The sequence below is a fragment of the Rhinatrema bivittatum genome, chromosome 5, assembly GCF_901001135.1.
Source record: "Rhinatrema bivittatum chromosome 5, aRhiBiv1.1, whole genome shotgun sequence".
NCBI classification, from domain to species: Eukaryota; Metazoa; Chordata; class Amphibia; order Gymnophiona; family Rhinatrematidae; genus Rhinatrema; species Rhinatrema bivittatum.
The window spans coordinates 96,698,459-96,716,013 of NC_042619.1; the positions used below are offsets into that span (position 1 = coordinate 96,698,459).

The 17,555-nt window shown below is 41.6% G+C and overlaps 1 protein-coding gene across 1 annotated transcript in view; it reads right to left on the minus strand.

The window, feature by feature from the left end:
* Positions 1 to 17,555, minus strand: part of UBL3 (ubiquitin like 3) — a 258,473-nt gene that overhangs the window by 200,628 nt on the left and 40,290 nt on the right. The gene's annotated exons all lie outside the window — the stretch shown is intronic.

A 17,555-nucleotide genomic window follows, 5' to 3' on the forward strand; every position in this document is an offset into this window, starting at 1 on the left:
GTTCTGAACTCAGTTTTCTCCCCAAACTGTTAAGATGCCTGGGGTAGTTCCCTGGTGGCGTGCTGGAGAATATTCTTTTCTTCTTTGCTATATAAATGCTGACTCCATCACAAATGTTTGATGAGGCATTTGTACGACCACAAATTCTGGGGTTTTCTGGACTCTATACTTTAATTTTAACTTCCTGGTGTCTGGGACACAGAAGAGTGGGGAAAATCATTGCAGGATGGCATGGATCAGAATGGCCACTGGCTCTGCAAGAGTGTTGAGGATCCGAAGACTTCAAGTGTGAGGGTCCTTGCTATTATGGATGTCAACCCCTAGTACCTTACCCAACTTATCTAGGAACATGGAATAAGAGACCTTCTCCGGTGGAAACAAATGTTCAAAGGTTCAGGTAGGTGGTTGGAGGGGATTCACATTTATCCTCTCTGATCCTACAGAACAGGATTCACTAATCCAGGATTCCAATGATTAAGTAGGTTACTGAGGAGGGGTCTTTGGTTGACTGAGGAGTCAGCTTTGGTCATCTTGGAGGGGTGCATCTCTCGTGAACATCCTCCAATTGCTTGGACTCTGCTGCAAGGAATGGCGAGGATTAGAACCAGTTCACAGGGGTTCTGATGGAGTACCTCTTCTATCAGGAATAGGTGTGACTCCCTCTTGTGGGAATAAATCCGATATTCTGGAAAGGAGAAGTGGAAGAGCACCCTCCTTGTCCTTTGGCGCTAGGGAGATAAGAGGTCAGAGGAGGAACATCCTCTTCAGAGACTAGGTTGGAATCTTCCTGTACTTCCTCTGGGCTCTGTAAAATTTGTCCTGGGGAGCCTGTTAGAAATTAATGGCACCAGGGAGCAAATGGGGTCTGGTGTGTCCAGATGCAAGCCTCATTTTAGTTGCCTTAATGGAGATACTGCTCTTGTAATTGGCAGAGGTAAGTGAAGCCCATCTACTTCTGTTCCTGATATTGTTTGTAAATGTATAGAACGTGATTTAGCAAATAGCTGTGTCGGAAGCACCATGGCCCAGTGAGTATATGATGCAGAAGTTTGCTCTGACAATTGTGGCATTGAAGGAGGGAGCATCAATGTCGCTGAGGTTCAGTATGTTGAGTGATCCTTATCCAAGTGCATTAATATCACTGGTGAGTGAAATCATGAGGGCACTGATAGCTTATGCACTGGTGAGTGATGCACTGGTGAGTGATGCATTGGCTGAATCAACTGCACTGAGAGCCAATGCTTCTTTGGCATGGGGTGCTGGCGCCAAAGAATGGTGCTTTTCTTTTTACTAGCCCCTGAAGTCCACAACAGGCTTGACGACACTAGGGAATGCCACTTTTTCTGTTTATTCGATCCTGAGCACACAGAGGGCCCGGAGGGCTGCTCAACTCAGCGCCTGGGAGCCTGACAAGGCTCCACTCAGTGAGGAGGAGAGGCTGCGGCTCTTCAGAGACTTATGCACTTTCTCCATCATCCAGGCCTTGGATTTTTAAGAATGCAGAGACATCTGGCTGCAAAGATAGCAGTTATCCTGGTCATGATTTGGTCATAGGTACCATTAACAGAAGTCATGACCATTTGTAATGAACATTTTTCTACCACATACACAGTCCTTAAAGCCACCGATAGTGGGTTTCTTTGTGCCCAACATTTCTTTGAAGAAAAAATTATTTTTAAAATAACACTGAAAAGTGCTGTTTGAGGGCTTCCAAGGCAGCAAGGTAACATAATAGCTGAAAAAAGTTTAACAAATGATAATATCAAGAGAATTCAATAGAGAAAGTCACAGAGAAAGGGTACGCCTCTGTGATGTAACTTAGATGACAAAAGACTGAGGGGATCACAAGGCAACTCCTGCATATGCTCAGTAGAAGAACAAAGTAATATAGTAATGACGGCAGAAAAAAGCCAAATGGTCCATCCAGCCCAGCAAGCTCCTCTGAGTTAAAAAGGTACATTCAGCAACATCAGTTGACATCACTCGTATTTCATTGCTGCTTCTCGATGAAGAAATGGAGTTTATAAGAGGGTAAGTTCATAACAAAATGATGCACTTTTAAAATGTATTTTTTTTATTTATTTTACAAACCAGCACAGACATTTAAGAAATAAAACAGCAGAACAATAATTAAAATAGAAAGAAATATAACTCAAGGAAGAAACAAAGTCAAGGCATGTTGATGTGTTGCAGGACCTGATTTAAATATTCCTGTGGTACGTATCCTTCCTATCAGGATATTTCTTTAGCTCTAGGTAGACTAACAGCCATTTGCTAATCATTCTTCCAATCCCTTTATCATTCTTGATGACAGATGCCACTATAGGATTTCCTATTGTGTTGTCAACACTTAGGCCAGCATACCTCTGAAACCAACAGGGAAGGCTAACTCTGAAACAGAACCATCTTATTTTGTATTAGACATCTAGACAAGACTATCCCAAACAATGCAGTTTTCTTGGTCTTCATTCTACATTTATTTTTATTTTTTTAGAAGATTCATATACGATGAACGTTGGGAACAGCTCATCGGTTTACATTAAAACAAAATTATAGCTACCCGAGCTTTACATAGAAATTGGAACCAATTTGTAACAAGGAACAGAACAGATAATAACAAGACAGCATTAGCACTTAACTTATGAAGGGGAATAAGTAAAAATGATCAAACACATATATAATAGGGAAAGGAAGGGAGGATCTATTTACAGGAAACTGGGGGGTATAGTTTATTTTTATTTTATTTATTTAGCATTTTATATACTGAGGTATAGAAGAGTTGCCTTCACTCCGGTTTACAATTATAACAACCTGTTACATTAAAAATTTTAAAAAATTTACATTTAATAAGCTGAGAACTGTCATATAATATTAGTATAAACAAAACAAGATATACCAAAGGTTAGGTACACTGAAAAAACTGAGTTCAAACATAATAGTATACATCTGTAGTTAGGAAGCAGGATAAATTGTCAAAGGGGGAGATTGAATGTAATATTAAGGAATTCAATTACAAGTAGTAAAGTGCCAGGGTAGGATGTTAAGCGAAAGCTTGCTTGAAGAGGCAAGTTTTTAGGTTATGTTTAAATTTTTTTTGGGCAGGGTTCCTGCCGCAGGAAGGGAGGGAGTTTGTTCCAAAGGACGGGCCCAGCTAATGAAAGTGCTCGTGCTTTGGTGGAAGCAAGCTTGGATTGCTTAGGTGATGGTATAACAAGAGTAGCCCTGTGCTGTTGCCTAATTGGTCTGTTTGATTTGTGAAAGATGAAGTGGTCAGATAACCAATGCATTTCTTGGTTGTGTAGGGCTTTATGGATCAGTGTGAGGGTTTTATAAGATATTCTTTCGGCAACAGGTAACCAATGTAAGTTTTTAAGAATAGGGGTGATATGGTCGCTTTTATGTGTTCTAGTGAGAATGCGTGCAGCAGCGTTTTGTAGAAGCTGTAGCGGCAGCAACGTACTTGAAACAAAAGTTCAATTTCAGGGGGTCCAGCAAACCTAGAACTTTGCCTAGCAGTTCAAAAGCAACAGCCAAATATTGCAAAGAATTTCCACTTACTGCCTTCTACGCAGGAGTTTAAGAAAAAAAAGAATAGTTAAAAAGTACATTCTTGATTATTCATGTAAAAATAAAAACATAACAAGGCGCCCATAGAGACCAAAGTTTGATGGATACAGAAAAATCAAAAGCAACTTCAGCCTCCAAGATTAGGCTTTATGCCTAATAGTTATATTGCTTTTGGAGTACCCAGAGCAAACATGGGTAACATATGGTTAACTCTGGGCACTCCAAAGGCAATATAATTATTAGGCATAATTCCCAAATGATTTTTGGAGGCAGGAGTTGCGTTTGATTTTTCTTCTTTTCGCTGACAACACAATTATCAAAGACAAATGTTACTACTGTTGTAACTTTAGTGATGTCTTTAAAGAACAGATCAAGAGCACCTGGATGACTCGAGAAAGCCAGCACACAGTTACAGTCTTTCACCTCTCGAAGACCAGTTCAAACCTGGCTGGAACTCATTACTATCCAAAAGCTGTTCCAGGTTTGTCAATATGAAATGAGTTAGTGGTCTCAGTTCAGTTTGCAAACATCCACACAGCACTGAAAAAACAAAAAAAAATCTGTCATCACACCGACAATAACTGGTATCCTTGCGGGCCAAAAATGACATGCAAGGAGTCTTGTCCCTTCATCCCAGAGGTGGCTGCTCTAGCATAGGATTCAGATAATACTGGTTGCATATTGTGAAGAAGCTTACACTGTTCCACTTTCTGTGCTCTATTTTACAGATAAATGGCAAACTTCGGCTTCCAGTGCTATTGAGATAGCAATCTTTACAAGCACTGGTAAAAAAAAAAAGTGAAGTATAAGATAAAGAACAGTTTATGTTAAAATGTACCTTGCAGGTCTGGAGTATCTTGTGAGCTCTAGTGATGATGGCAAGTAACAATTTTTTACAAATGCTAAAAAGAGGTACTTGGCTTAGGTGCAAGAATTATTCTCCTTCAAAGACAAATGAGCCAATTAGGTAAGTGAATTTATATATGTATTTAATAAAAATATATCACCAGTAAAATAGTAAAACATTTTGTGTTTAAAGAACAACCAAAGTGCACTTTTTATGAGAAAGTTACATTATTGTGTGGCTGTCTCAGAAAATCTATAGGTTTGTTTTTTCTCTCTCTGGTGGGGATGAAAAGAGAAGCTGTCTGGCATAGTATGTGTCTCCCACACAGCAAGGCTATAGCGCAAATCAAAAGCTCTGTTGACTCCCACAACTCAGCAAGACTAAAATTTAAGTTCCGATTCGAATACTGTTGATAATATCTTTCACATGGGTTCTCCCAATTAGTTAGACTGCAGTCCTGAAATGACAAAAAATAAAGCAGTCCCTCCAGACTCAAATACTATTTTCAGTAGGAAAAAAAAAATAACCTGGCAGAAAGCAAATGAGAAATAGATCACTCAAAAATAATGAATGGCTTACACAGGACACCTTCTCCCTCTATGCCTTATGTTTAGAACGCTCTGAAAAGCTGCATCGCCTATCTCCTTGCATGTACTCCATCTGCAAACTGGGATTTCACTGAACTGGAAACTTGCCATCCAACCTTGTGAGCAACCACCACTTACAGTGGATGAAACAACCTCTGTAAAATATTCCAATAAAAACAAAATAAATGTGCATTACAAAAAGGCCAGGAGACCTAAAACTGTAATTGTTCACTGGTAAATTACATGGGCGTGTGAAGTCCTACAATAAATACCTTCAGCATCCTAAGTGCCAAAATTACTTTTTAAAAATGGCTAGAGAGGGAAAACAAAAATATTTTAAAATCACAACTAGCTATCCAAGTGTGTATGTGTGTGCGCCGACAATGTTGTTATATCTCCTGCTTCTCCTCTACCCTCCTGGGTGTCTTTAATCTCATAGCGCATAATCCCTTATGTCTAACTGCGTAAATACTACGCAATCAATTCTGTCACAAGTCCTCAAATGTATTATTAAAGCCACCATGGTTAATACTTTTAAGGCTTCTCCACTACCTCATGAACTTGTTTGCATTGTAATCTTGCAAACTGCGTGGGAGACAAATCACAGGATTAAAGAAAGGAAAGAATAAAAGAAATCCGCTACCTATTTCACTGCTAACACTGCAGTATATTCTTTCCAATGCGGAAGTTAATCTGTACTTAGGGACCTTTGTTTTCCATTTTTATTTTATTTTCCCTAGGAATTTCAATGTTATCACAAAATAAAAACAGTGGAAAAATACTTTTCCAATGATTTTTCTCCTGTGTATTATAACCAAGTAATTTCTTCTCTGATTTTTTTTTTTGTTATAACAATGAAATTCCTAGGAAAAATAAAATAGGAACCTTCATTTTCTGTTTCTATCTCTACTGCAGAACAGCTCTCACTTGGCTTCTTCCACTTAGAAGAGCAAAATAAGAGTTAAAGAGCAATTATCAGCAACATTTTTTTCAGAACATGTTTCTTATTGACTTTGAGAAGATCTAAAACAATCAGAGAACTGTTTAAATTTTGTGGTTTCACTGACGTACCATGGTTCTGACATGTTGTTTACCATTTTATCTTATCTACTGTGTGCAGTTGTATATGTTTTAACACTGTTATATGTTATGTATTCTAATGATTGTAATCTGCTGAGGATAAATGAAGTTAAGATCAGTAGAATAGAATGTAAATATTTCAAACTAAACAACTAGAATCTGAATTATTTTATTTTGTGCATTTCTGATTTGCTAGAATCTTGCCTGCAAAAGTTGTTCTGACATCATTTCCTGAATCACTATCTTATTTTCTATGCATTTGCTGATGCAGTGGTTGTTAGGTAAAAGTGAAGTCACAATGTTTGCTTATTTTCAAGACGGCCTCTCCCCAAGGGCTACCAAGCAGTGAACATCAACCAGATACAATCAGCATTGAAAAACAATTTAAATACCATTATTAAAACAAACATAAAAGTATAAAACAACCATGAGTATAAAATATGAATGCCCTGGGGAGTTTGTGCACAAGCATCTATTCTGTTTTGGCTCCATCTGGAAAGCTTCTTGCAGAAAAAAAAGGAATCCAAGTCTGTGGGAGGCAGGCAGCTGTAGCCAGCTCAGAGGAAAGGCTCAGCAGTAGCTAAGGAAGGTTGCAAGTGTTGGAGCAGCTGTGTTGGCAGAAGATGGGGGGAGCACCCAAACACCATTAAGCAGTTAACTGAGAAGAGGACACCTGAGGAATAGCAGCAGAAACATTGAGCTGGATTGGATGGGGGAGGTACTGAGGAGCAGCAGAGCAGGAGGTAATAATAATTGCTAGCACCAGCCATGCTTTCTAAGGAACTCTGCACAGGAAGTAGTATGTGCTCACTGAAAGAGGTGCATCTTGGGATAACATCCTGGCACCTGCAGAGAGAAGGCAGTAAGGTGGCTGCAAGTATGCCCATCCCAAAACTGAAAACTAAGTAACTAAAAAAAGAATGTGTAGCAGAAAAATAACCTTCGACTTCTGTAAATTCTCCCAAGGTAAGGAACACAACATGTAAAAGCTCCATAAATAGCACTCTTCCCTTTAAACTGGGGAAACAGACAAATTATGAAATTCTTTAAACATAGTCTTCTCTGAGCACAAGTATGAACAGGACCTGCATTCAAGAATTTTATTGTGAAAATGGACATGGACAAGAACCCCTTTTGAAAGGGTCAACAGTGTTTTAAAAAATATACAGTACTGCTGAGAGATGTCAGATTGACAAAATGCAAATTCCCGAAGCCTTCTAGTTTCTATAAAGCCTTCTAATTAAGGATTAATGTCAAAGAATGTCAGTTTGCAGCAGAATAATGGCTTCCAATTGTCACACGAAATCCCAAGCTAGAGCAAAGGCTTTTCTAGGAAGTAAATGATGAGGTGCACTCAGGAAGCAGGAGACCATTCTGCCACAACCTTATTTGCTAGCGACAACTCCAAGAAGATCAAATAAGCATGAACCTAAATAAAACAGCAACAGATCCAAGAACCACCGTACACTGAGATGGCCTTGCAAGACAAGTGCCCGCTGAACCAGCGCTGGAAAGCTGCATTCTGATGAGCTCAGAACACACCACTGCTTTTTCCAATCAGTAGCCATGAGTTATCTTTTCATAGTAAAACTTTTTATTATCCAACTGTCTGTCTTCTATCTTGGTTCACGTTGTTTGTTATGGGAATAACTTTCAAACACAAATTTGAAGCAGTGCTTTGAAACAGATGCAGGACAATGCAATACAGGTGCGCTAAAAATGTGCTTCCAGATTCAATGCACTCTTTTTTTTTTTTTAAACACGTGCACAATCACCTCTCCTGGGTGCCTGCACTAAAAAGGACGCGCTAGGGATAAATTGTGCGTCCCTAGCGTGTCCATGGCATTGGGCGTCCAGGAGAAGTGCCTGTGTGCGGGTTAGGAAGACAGTTGCTCGTAAATTGTGCGCCCATTTCCCCTAACCAGACCATCCATAATATTAAGCCACGATATTAAGTCGAAGGAACCACAGAAAAGAAGTATTTTCTGGTTTTCTGTAAACTTTTGGGGATCCTCAAGACTTAAACATCAGCTCCAGAGCTGGTGTTAATTTTTTAGGGTAAAAATGTGCGCGTCGGGCGTACTAGCTAATAGCCTCATCAACATGGCATTTACACGTGATGAGCTCTATTAGCTACGCGCTGGTTTGGACGTGCTAACCCCCTTATTGCATAAGGGATTATGGCGCACATCCAAAACACTCATCCAAACGTGGGTTTAACTTGTGCGCTAGCCTGAGCACACGGTATTGCATCGGCCTGTTGGTGAGAATGCAGGACATGCTATAAAGCTTCAGTGAAATTAATTGCACTGGATAAATTATTTAACGAGAAAGAGGCAAAAATAGACATTTTGGAACAAAAGCATATTAGACTTATGGCTACCCTATGCTCGTTGACTGGCTGAGGTAAAACTTTTACTGCAGTTTTAAGATTTCTAATTAGCTAAGCTTTTACTTTCCATGAGAAAATAAGAGTCAATCTTGCATTTTAATTGGCTCAAACAGATTTTATCTGGTATAATGACAGAAATGATGCACTGGATGTGTTCATTAGCTACAAATACTTGTCAGTAGTAGTCAATACACTAACATGAAGATTTTCAAAACCTTACATGCGGCCAAGCCGGGAGATAGGCACATGACTCGGAAGCACGCCGGCCGCGCAGATTTTAAAAGGCTCACAGCCATGCGCATATCTCCCGGTTCCCGCATTGCAAAGGTTTTGAGCAAAAACGGCGGGATCTGGGCGGGCCAGGACAGCACCATGAAGTCAGTGCCGTGCACAAGCGCATGCTGGGATCCCACAACTGCGTAACTTGCTTCTGCTACGGACTGCGTTTAAGTATAGAAATAAAAAGAAATTAGGGTAGTCAGCTGGGTTTTAGGGGGTTAGGGCTAGTAGGGTAAAAGGGAGGCAACTTAGGTAGGGGATATAGCAAGTCCGCTCTTTTACTGGGGCGAACTGGGAGGGAACAGGGAAATAAGCCCTAATGTGTCGCCGCACGCATCTACTAAAATCCCCCCCAATTACACGCATGAGACGGCATTCACGTGCACATGCACATGTCGACATGCGCGCATATACATGTGGGTAGCTGATTTTATAACATGCGCGCAGATATTAAAATTCACTTCTAAGGCTTCCATCCACTAAAAACCATCTCCCATTTTGAGTCTAAGAAGTAATCATCTATTAACCAAGTCATAACTTTTAATGTTCAGCTTAAATATTCATCAATGAATCATGAACATTGTACAGCCCCCAAAATGCACTGTGTGTCTTATAAATACCAAATATTACATATATGTATTTATGAATATACCGTCTAGGAAAAGGTATGAGCAATGATGCTGTTCTTAGGATTCAGGTTTTACCCCTTAGGACTCAGTTTTTACCCCTTTTTTACCCCTCTAGCCACAGGTTTAACTGTGATGTTCATTTGTCTCCCAGTGCCTAAGTTTACTCAACTACAATTAGTAATAGCCACCTTCATAAGGGATTTCTCCAATTGCTTTATGGCAGGGGTCAGGAACCTTTTTGGCTGAGAGAGCCATAAACGCCACATATTTTAAAATGTAATTCCATGAGAGCCATACAATATGTTTAAAACTAAATACAAGTAAATGTGTGCATTTTATGTAAGATCACACTTTTAAAGTACAATAGTCTCTGAAAATATTACACCAGGCCTTAAGACACCAATATATCTCCTATTAGGAAAACGGACCAAGTCAGGCTGCTATAGAGTCCTACACAGAAACTACACGCCAGCAGAAAACCTCACCTGAATCACGTGCTGTCCCTCACCTAACATAGAATAAAGAGACCAAAACGCATAACAAGAAGCATGCAGAAAAAACTGAATTGGAAACTGCAACAAGCCAGAGTCTCTGTATGCAGTGTAACAAAGGAAAAAGAAACATCACCCATCCTTATAAAACAAATCAAGAAATATAAAATCATCAGCAGTAAAACTGTACTAACAAAAAGAACATATTTCGAAACAGCTGATGAGTGGAATATCCAATAATTAAAAACTCATATAAAACATTTCCAGATACCAACAAAATATTTCAAAATAGCAGACACAAAGACCCAGTAATGAAAAATAATAAGGATACAAAAATTTTTTTGCTCTCCATACCTGGGAACGTTTGATATCCAGGTGTCCTGAGATTGTTCTGAATTAGCAGGAGGTGGGGTGGTTTGCTTAGAACTTTCTCCTCTCTCAGTCACATACCAGCGCTCTCTCTCACACTGGCTCTCAATGACACACCTATACACACATGCTCTCAGTACTCACATAGACACATGTTTTTTCTCTCTCACTTATATAGGCTCTTAATTACACATATGCTGTCTATCTTTTCACGCTTACACACACACAGGCTTTCAATCACATAAATACATGCTGTCATTTTCTCTCACACACAGACTCTCATTCACATGCTTACAAACATGTCCTCTCTTTCTCTCATTTACACACAGGCTCTCAATCACATACTCACATGCTCCCTCACCTAAATCAGCTCTCAATCATACACAGACACACATGGTCTCTCTCTCTCATTTAAACACAGGCTCTCAATCACATACTCACATGCTCCATCACCTAAACCAGCTCTCAATCACACACAGACACACATGATCTCTCTCTTACTTATACACACAGGTTCTTAATCATACATACACATGATTTCTCTCACACACAAAGGATCTCAATCATACACACATGCTCTTTCACACAAACAGGTTTTCAATCACAAACTTACACATACAGGTTCCCAATGGTAAACTTACATTCATGCTCTCTCTCTCTCACAGGCAGGATCTCAATCACAGACATACTCTCTTTCACATGTACAGGCTCTCAATCATTCACATACATGCAATCTCTCTTACACACACACACACACAGGCCCCCCCAGCTCTCAATCATTCACATACATGCAATCTCTCACACACACTCTCTCACACACACACACACACACACACACACAGGCGCCCCGCCCCCCCCCCCCACGGCCCGGAAGAGGAAGTGGAGAGTATCGGGGCAGGAAGAGGCCACGCTAGTGCACTCGGCATCGGCCCGAAGAAAAAAAAAAAGACTGCAGCGCGGCTCGGAGGAAATTGAAGAGGTTCAACCGCGGCCGATGGGACTCCGCTTCCGCGAGGGCTGAAAATGAAGAGGTTAGCGTTGGGAGGAGGCTGCTGCTGCCGCGAGTTCCCGGGGTGGGGGAGAGAGAGAGAGGAGGCTGCTGCTGCCGCGAGTTCCCGGGGTGGGGGAGAGAGAGAGTGAATGAGGAGCAAGCATTCACTCTCTCTCACCCCCACCCCGGGAACTCGCGGCAGCAGCAGCCTCCTCCCAACGCTAATCTCTTCATTTTCAGCCCTCGCGGAAGCGGAGTCCCATCGGCCGCAGTTGAACATTTTCCTCCGAGCCGCACTGCAGTCTTCTTTTCTTTCGGGCCGATGCCGAGCGCACTAGCGTGGCCTCTTCCTGCCGCGCACGCACCCGATACTCTCCACTTCCTCTTCCGGGCCGCGGGGGGGGCGAGCACGCCGGTGCTGCTGACTCCAGCTGCCCTGCCGCGTTCCGCCCGGGCTGACAGCATTTTAAGCCCGGGCGGAGGAGGACCGGGGAGCAGCTGGGTCAGCGGGAAAGTGTGGCGACTGCGAGCCAGATGCAGCCCTCAAAAGAGCCATATCTGGCTCGCGAGCCATGGGTTCCCGACCCCTGCTTTATGGCATCAACACATGAAATATCAATTTAGAGGGTGAAATATTTCCTCTAACAACCATATGCACACCAAAAAAGAGAGACAAAAGTTTAACGTGAAAAACTGGCACATCAAACAGATAATTTTGCAGGTAGAAGCCTGCCTCATGGTCGATAGTTTCTCAGAAGCCTTTGGAAGGCAGGGCACCTGATGATGTCAGATGTCTGCTGTCATCAAGAGCAGCTACCAGCCCCCTTGTTTCCCCAGTCTGGTAGCCATATTTGTAGTCCATCTACAAAGACAACACATTTTCAAATGCCTGAGACACAGGCAACGAAGTTCAATAATCCTAAGTAACATCTTTCAAAAGGATACAATATTTATCTATAGCATGCTTTATCATCCCAGAAAGGTCTGGAACAGGCAAATACCTACTGTACCTGAATACAACATGCCTTGAGCTACTAATAAAAAGATATGAGCTAAATATAAAAAAAAGTAAAATAAAATGCAAATGGAAAACACAATCTGATCAAACACTGACAATTAAAAATATCAATAATCACTAGTAATCATAGAAACCTAGCCATATTAAATAAATAAAAATGCTATATGATATTTTCAGTAATAAACATTATAAAAAGTAAGGTCATCAACTAGTAAAAACTACATCTAATAAAATAACATTAGTAGACAAATCAGAGACACAAAATACATGGGTATAGTACAATAAGCCTAATAGTATAGGAATTAACACCCTCCTATACTAAAAATCAAACTCTCACTGCCCTTGAGTCCTATTTGTACAACCAGTCCCTATTCTACTTATTGACTGTTCTAAAATAACTCAATTTCCCTTAGTTTTTTAAGCTTGGTTAAATAACCAAGTTTTTAACGAACGTCTATAAGTGACATAGTCCTGGATTAAATGTAACTCTTTGGAAAGAGAATTCCACAGAATTGGCATAGCACAGGAAATAGCTCTATTTCTGTTCTCACCAACCAACCTGACCTCCCTCATAGATGGAACCAAAAGACAAGCAATGTTAGTTGAATGTGAGGATTGTGTTCGTACATATTTAATAAGGCACTCTTGTAGTAGCCTTGTAATGCTTTAAAAGCTAATATCAGTATTTTAAACTGAATTCACTGCAAACTTGGCAGTCAATGTTAGGATTTCAATATCTGCATGTGTTCTCTATCACCAGCCAAGCTGCAGCATTCTGCACAAATTGTGATCTATGGTTAAATGTATTCTTACCTGATAATTTTATTTGCTCAATAACTGTTAGATCAATCATTGCATAAGGGATTTCCCTCCTCCACAGCTGACAGAGGGCACACTTCTTTTATGTGGTCCTAGACCAATTCAGTAGCCTACTGCCAGAGCATTGTGATTATCCAATTTACACCCTTTTTTATTTTTGTAATACATCATAACGCCCACAAGACCGATCCAAGTGAGAAGGGAGGTGCTGTCACCGAAAGAGAAAACAAGCCCTCTTAGAAATATGAGTGTGTTACACAATCATGCCCTGCTTAATCCTGTGTTCCTGGGTAGATTCCTGTCCGGTCCAGCAGGACTCAAGGAATGAAAATTATCAGGTGAGAATAATTTAACCTTCTCTTCTTTCTGCTACATCAATCATTACATTTGGGAGTTACCAAAGCTACTCCTTGCTGGGGTATGAAGACGACAGGGCTGTCTTAACGATCCCTGCCCTTAAGGCAGCATCTACCTTGGTCTGATGTCCAGTCTGTAATCTAAACTAGATAAATGAAGCCTGACCGACGTGCCGCAAATGCGCAGTAGAGAGCAGCTCTATTGCGCATGTGCGGGCGAGCACGTCGGTCTTAGGCAGGGTAAGGAAAAAAAAAACATGGCGGCGGGTGGCAGCGGCAGTGGCAGCGGGCGGTAGCGGCCAGTAGCGAGGGAGGGAGGAGAGAGAGAGAGGGAGGGACGGACTGAGTGAGAGGGAGGGAGTGAGTGACTTAGTGAGAGGGAGGGACTGAGTAGGAGGGACGGACTGAGGGAGAGAGAGGGAGGGAGGGGGAGAGGGAGGGAGGGAGGAGTGGGTGAGTGTGTGGGAGGGGGGTGGGGAAGAGTGAGGGGAGAGGGAGAATGAGGGAGAGGTGAGAGACAGGGATGTGAGTAAGTGGAAGGGGGAGAGGGAGAATGAGGAGAGGTGAGAGACAGGGATGTGAGTAAGTGGAAGGGGGGAGAGGGAGAATGAGGGAGAGGTGAGAGACAGGGATGTGAGTAAGTGGAAGGGTAAGAAGTTGTGGAGCAGAGAAAAAGGGAGTGGAGGAGGGCTGAGGGGGAGGGGATGGGATTGAGAGAGGGTGGGGAGTGACTGAGGGAAGGGGAGAGAGGTGGGAGTGACTGAGGGAAGGGGAGGGAGGTGAGAGTGAGGGGAAGAAGGCAGTGGGAGACAGAGGTGAGTAAGACTGAGTGGAGGAAAGGGGAGGAGTGAACGAGGGGAAGGGGGAGAGAGGGAGAAAAAGTGTAGAAGGGTGCTGTGTTAGAAAATGGACTGAAAACAAAATGTAATGTAGCCCGTTTTAACGGGCTTAACGGCTTGTGTTTTATAAAAGAAAGCAAGGAAGACCATTTAGCTGCCATGCAAATTTCCTTTGGAGAGGCCAAAGCTGCCTCTGCCCAGGCTGATGATTGTTCCCTTGTAGAGTGGGCCCAGAGTGCTGCCAGGGGCTACTTACCTGACAGCAAGCAGACGAGGTTGTTTCCTTGAGCCATCTAGCTATGGTGGCTTTTGAGATCACCTCCCCTGTCCAGGCGCCACCAAACACACACAGTTTGACTTAGACTAGGATCACATCCCTCTTCTAGTCCACAGTGAGGTCATAAAAGAGGTGTGTCCTCTGTCTACATCAGTTGTGGAGGAGGGAAATCCTATATGCCATGACTGGTCTAGCAGGAAGAAAAGTAAGCAAGGATTTTTGTGGGAGGCCATAATAAAAATTGTTACAATAGTCGAACCGTGCCTCATCAGTGACTGTATTACAGCAATAAAATCCTGGCACATCAAACATAGTCATAATAGAAAGACAGCCCACAGACAGAAGAAAGTTTGTTTTCCAATGTTTTGAATTTGATGTTTCATTATTAATTACACATCCAATTTTTTTTTTTTACTTGCTGAAAGAGGGGTATCGTCTAGTAATAATAAACTTAACTCTAAAAAATGGGGACTGGTCCACATATAAAATATGTATTCACTGGATTGAGTATAAGCCTATTTCTATTTGTCCATAGTTAAATTTCTTTTTATTCTGTTTGCTCCCACACTATTATCAGACTGTAAAGGTACATGCAAGCTGATCATCATCTGAATAAATGTAGTACTGCATACTGAATTGTCTAATAACCTCATCTAACCGCTTCATGAAGATGTTAAATAATGGAGACAGAGTCAAGCCCTAAGGCACTCCAAAGCCAACTGATGGTAGGTAGAAGAAAAATTATCTAACACTGCCTACTGTTGTCTCCATTTTCGGAACAGAATCAATCATTCTAAAACTGACAGCTACACCAAGATTTCTAATCCAACCAAAAAGAATGTTAAGCTTTATGGCGTCAAAGGCGGCTATGGGACTTAATAGTACCACAAAGGATCCTGTACCTCTGTCTAAGACAATATTAGACTTTGCAGGGGTATCTTCACTTCTTCAGTGTCAGAAGTCCTTTTGTAAAAGTTCCATAATGAAGAAAGGAGGTGTAAACTTTTTTCCAACACGCTTTCAAGTAATTTCATAAAACCAAGTTGAGATGTTTCCAAATTATTCTACTCCCAAGAAGGTAAGTTCTTAAGAGACACTAGAGGTGATTTTCATAAACTGTGGTAACATTTTGAGTAAACTCATTGAATTTTACATGGGATATGTCCTCTATATAAAAAAAAAAAAAAAAAAAAAAGGTAAGAAAATGATAGCTGGTGAGGAGTTTTCATTTATTTCAGACTTGCTTTGGGGGGCAAGAATAAAAATTTACACTTCAAACTATTCATATGTCTCCACTTCAGATTTTTTTTCTCACTTGGAACAAAAATCAAAACATAATTACAACTTAGCTCATGTCACTCTTTTAGCCAGAATTTACTGGAAAGGAAGGAACCAAAAACTCTTTGTGAAACAGATTTATCAATTTGAAAATCTATAATTGATTCAGAATAATTCTCCTACAGAGCGAGATTCAAAATTCATTTCTTTCATCCTTGCATATTAATTCCAGTATTAAATAATTCTTTCATTAAACCTGTTTGCAAACATTCTGAATGCAGGACAATTTCAATTTCTGAAATGTGGTTAGGGATACTACCAATGAAAAATAACTGACAAATACATAAACCAAACAGTAATTTTTAAAAGAAGAGACCAGGATGCAGACAGACTAAATAGGCTATATAGTCTTTTTCTGCTGTCATGTTTCTATGGCATAAAAGAGATGCTGAATTTGAAACTGTGCACAAGTCAAGAGGAGTAACAGAGCAGCCTTGCTGCTCTGACAGGCCGATCAGTAAAGTCCGCGAATGCCCGCTCTCCCGGCGTGCGCACAGGCCATTCACCTGTGCGCGCGATACCGTATTCAAATGAGGGCCCCGGCGGGTAGCAAACGGGCAAAAGGAGGCGCTAGGGACACATAACGCATCCCTAGCGCCTCCTTTTTGACAGGAGCGGCGGCTGGCAGTGGGGTTGACAGCCAACGCTCAATTTTGCCGGCGTCGGTTCTTCGAGCCCGCTGACAGCCATGGGCTCGGAAACCACGTGACGCCGGCAAATTGAGCGTCCGGTTTTTGACCCGACTGCCGCCAGCCGATTTCAATTTTTTTTTTCTTTAACTTTTTTTTTACTCTTCGGGACCCTCCGACTTAATATCGCTATGATATTAAGAGGAGGGTGCACGAAAAGCAGTTTTTACTGCTTTTCTGTGCACTTTCCCAGTGCCAGAAAAATTAGCGCCTACCTTTGGGTAGGCGCTAATTTCCGAAAGTAAATGTGCAGCTTGCTGCACATTTTACTTTCTGAATCGCGTGCAAATACCTAATAGGGCCATCAACATGCATTTGCATGTTGAGGGCCACTATTAGGTTCGGGGGTTGGACTCGCGTTTTCCACCCCTTATTGAATAAGAGGTAAGGGAAACGCGCATCCAATGGCGGGTTAACAGTGCGCTCCGTCGGAGCGCACTGTACTGTATCGGCCTGTCACAGGTTCTGAGCCTAAATGTGAGAAAGTCATAGGAGCCTCACAGGCCCATGTTACTATGGTAGTCTAGTACGTAAAAGAAGTACAAAAGCCCAATCTAGTGAATACTGAAGTGTCCACACAGACATTACTATTTGGGGACATTAAACTAACAATAACGTCTAAATAATCCAAAGAATAAAAACGAAGCTGGAGATCATGGTTTTATTCCTATTCCTGAGCTCCTCACTGCTTCCACTGTGACGAAGACATGCAGTACCCAATCCATAGTAAGTAGTAACGCAGTTTTGTTCCACAGCCATGTACCAGACGCTGTTTTCTTTAACACTTTCAGGAATTTGGCCTTGCCTTGCCCGGTTCTGGCATTTGTGCCTGTGTTACCGGTTCCAGATCGCGCCTCGATTGTTTTACCTTGTCAACAACAATGTTTAATGCACATACCAGGCACCTCCCAAACACAAGAAACACAGAAGAGGAATTGCACCGCACACACGTAGTTAGGAAGGGTTTATGGGGATTTCTTTTATTTA